This window comes from Elephantulus edwardii, unplaced genomic scaffold (genome assembly GCF_000299155.1).
Source record: "Elephantulus edwardii isolate Elephantulus edwardi_28Jun2011 unplaced genomic scaffold, EleEdw1.0 scaffold00053, whole genome shotgun sequence".
Classification (NCBI taxonomy): Eukaryota; Metazoa; Chordata; class Mammalia; order Macroscelidea; family Macroscelididae; genus Elephantulus; species Elephantulus edwardii.
In genome coordinates this window covers 16,813,018-16,816,862 of record NW_006399803.1, presented here as the reverse complement: position 1 = coordinate 16,816,862, position 3,845 = coordinate 16,813,018, and the positions used below count along the sequence as shown (strand labels likewise).

At 41.8% G+C, this 3,845-nt stretch overlaps 1 pseudogene; it reads right to left on the bottom strand.

Moving 5' to 3' along the window:
- Positions 1 to 445: 445 nt before the first annotated feature.
- The window catches only part of LOC102853860, a 40,009-nt pseudogene continuing 36,609 nt past the window's right edge, over positions 446 to 3,845 (bottom strand).

Genomic DNA, 3,845 nt, shown 5'->3' with positions numbered 1-3,845 from the left:
TTTAAAAATCATTGTTCCTGCATACTGTGTAGTATTCCATCGTGTGGATATACCATAATGTCTCAATCCATTCACTTCTGATTGGACAGTTGAGGTTTATTCTTGCAATGGTGACTAATGCTGCTATGAACATGGGTGTACAAGTCTCCATTTTTTGTGCCTCAGTTCTCATTTTCTCAGGGTATATTTGAGGCAGTGGAGTAGCTGGGCCATATGGAATTTCTATGTTCAGCTTTCTGAGGAAGTGCCAAACTACCTTCCAAAGTGGTTGTACCATTTTACAATCCCACCAGCAATGTATGAGAGTTCCTACCTTACCACATCCTCTCCAACATTTATTAGTTGCTGTCCTGTTAAACTTTGCCACTGCTACTGGAGTAAGATTCCTATTCTCTCTCTCTCTCTCTATCATTAAACAATAATCTATTAAGACCCTCCTTAGGGGTCACTTTTTCCACTTATAGATATTGTGCACTAGTCCCAGCAAGATGTCTGGGGGCAGAGGAGCAGCGTACTGCTCGATAAGCCCTCCAAGGTGGCTGAAACTCTCTTCTTCATACTGCTTGAACACAGCAGGCAGCTCCAGATCAGTGCCTTCACCTGTGCCAACTTCTCTGTCTCCTTCTGCCCATAATTGTCCTGCAGGATCTGGCGTTGTTCTGGAGAGACCCGTTGCAGACACTGGATCACCAGCCAGCTGCGTTTATTGTTCTGGATGTCAGTGGCAATCTTGCCTGTTGCACTCGGGTCACCATCCTGAATCTGAAAGAATTCACCCATCTCTAGCAGGATCTTCCTGGCGTTGGCATGTTCCTTTCTCCCCATCAATGTTCGCCATATACATTGCAGCAGCTACAGAAAGGTAAACGGAGTAGAACGCTGTCTTGTACTTGACAATGGATTTGTACCTCTTTTCAGTGAATCTGCTGAGATCCATCTTGTCCTGAGGGTCAGCGGTGAGATCCAACATCTGTCCAATCTCTGTCTGATAGGAGGAACTCTCCAGAAAGAGCTCCATCAGGTTCAGATAATAGGGTTTCTCCCAGCAGTAGAGCTTCAGCAGACAGTAGATACACAATTCCAGCAGCATGGCATCGTTGATGGCACCCACACCTATGCCTGGCTTCTGATACCAGCACGGCTGCCAGCGTCGGGTAAGGGATGAATCCATGATGTCAGGGATGAATCCATGATGTTGTCTAATACAAGGATGAAGGCTTGGAGCAGTCCCACACACCAGCCCATTGTCAAGGTCTGCTGCAGACTCAGTCCCACACACCAGCCCATTGTCAAGGTCTGCTGCAGACTCTCAGCATCCTGCTTGCTGGGCTCCACTGCTCCTGGAACACTGCCAGCACTGTTAAACCCCAGTTGCACTTGCCTCCAATCACTTGCTATGCACCTGAAAGTTAGACAATGAATAAGCATGACAGAAGGAGGAAGGATTGATGCCTTTGAAATGTGGTGATGGAGAAGATACTAAATATCCATCCTATGGACTGCCAAAAGAACAAACAGATATGTCTTGGAGATGGTGCGGCCAGAGTACTCCTTGGAGGCAAAGATGATAAAGTTTCATTTCACATACTTTGGGCATGTTGCTAGGAGAAGCTCTTCCTTAGAGTGGAACATTATGCTTGTGAAGGTGGAAGGATGGTGAAAGAGAAGAAGACCCTGGGCCAGGTGGATTGACACAATGACTGCAGTAATGTGCTCAAGTGTGTCAGGGATTGTGAGGATGGCACATGATAGGACAGAGTTCATATCTGTTGTTCATAGAGTCTCTATGAGGTGTTCTTGACGCAATTGCACCTAACAATAACAATAACAATAACAACAACAGCAACAATCTCTCTAGGGATCATTGGTAGCCTAGTGGTAAGGAGTTCCTCTGTCAAACCCAAGCCAGGTAGATTGAATTGACCAGTTGCTCTGCAGGAGAAAGATGGGCAATCTATTCCTGTTTGATTTACTGCCTCTGAAAACCCACTGGAGGGTCTGCTCTGATTCAACTCTGAGTCCACACTATAACAACAATAGCAACAATCTTTCTGGGATATTTTTTCTATTCAGTCCTCAATCTTCTCCCTTCCTACCTTCTGAGTTTTTTCCTTGGATAAATGCTACAAGTTGTGTCCTGAGGTGAAATAAGCTCCAGGCTTGAAGGATGGTTAATCTTGAGGCTGCCACCAATCTCCATCAAACCAGTCAATCATTGTTGTGATTTGGAATTTTGTTATACATTTATTCTCTAGTTCTTTAGATGCACTTTTCTTCAGGCTTTATTTTTTAAAGAACTATATTTAAAATAGCTGTGTTAAAGGCTTTGTTTGTTTAGTACACTATCTGTACTTTCTTAGGGACAGTCTCTTTTGATTTTTATCCCCCTGTGTATGGGCCATACATTCTTGTTTACTTGCATATTCAGTAATTTTTTTTTTTGTTCAAAATTGTATATGTAAAGAATTTATGTGGCAACACTGCAGATAAGAGTCTTCATTCTTCCCCAGAATTTGCTGTTTTTGCTGTTGTTAGTTCTTTAGTGACTTCTGAATTAATTCTGTAAATTATTTTGTGTATGAGTGGCTACTGGTACTTCTGTTCAGTTACTCTAGTGGTCAGCTGTTGATTAGACAAAGATTTCTTTACACACCTGAGTTAGTCTTTCATTTTCTACAAAAGGGCTCTGGATACATGTTGTGGCAGCCACCAACAGTCAGTCATAACTATTTATTTTAGACTTTGTTTCTATCTGAACATGCAAAACTTTGTAGTCACATACACAACCTTTCACAGAAGCTCTATCTTTTAGAGTCCCAGGAATGTATCAGTGCTTTTCAAAGCTTGACAAGAATGAGAATCCCAGAGCAGTTGATTGTGCTTATGCGAAACCTGTACTTGGACCAGGAGGCAGTTATCAGAACAGAGCAAGGGAACACTGCATGGTTCAAAATCAGGAAGGGTGTAAGCCAGGGATGCATCCTATTTCCATACCTTTTTTTTTATGTTGAAAATTGCTTTAGTTTTTATTTTTTCCTTCTTGTTTCTCTTTTTAAAATTTTTTTATTATTATTAATTTTAATGAAAATTTACAGACTTTGGATTTCCATTCATTCATTGTTGCGCTTTTCTTTCTGCCCATCCCTCCCTCCCCAGCATACTCTTCTATTTGAAAAGTAAAAGAAAAATTCTTTCATTGTTTTACAATTCCTCCACCCAGGTCCACTCCACTGTACAGCCTTCATTCTGAACTCCTGTCATGACAGTAATATCTAATCACATATCCCTTTTAAACAGTTTTCTCCCTCATCTGTTTCAATGCAGTGTTCATTATTTATCCCATCTTTCTCAGTCTCCCCCCACCCCCAACCCCAGTGTCAGTCCTGTTTTACAATAGTGGCACTATGCAGTATTTGTCCCTGTGTGACTGTCCATACCTTTTCAACCTATATGTTGTTGTTGATTGCTGTTGAGTTGAGGTCAACTCCTGGTGACTCTATGAATAAAAGACCTAATTCCTTTCCATAGCGATCACTGTTTCTCCAAGTTCATAGAGTTTACAGAGGCATGTGATGCAGAAAAAATTATCCAGGAGGTGGGGTTCTATGAGGAGAAATGTGGCATCAGAATTGGAAGAAGACTCATCAACGATCTGCATTATGCAGATGACACAACCCTGGTTGCTAAAACAGAGGAAGATTTGAAGCATTTGCTGAAGGTTAAGGACTTCAGCCTTAAATAAGGATTCTTGAAGCTCAGCATCAAGAAAACAAAGATTCTCACCACTGAGCTGAATGGCAGCATTATGATGGTGAAGAGATTGAGATTGTTAACAGCTTTAGTTT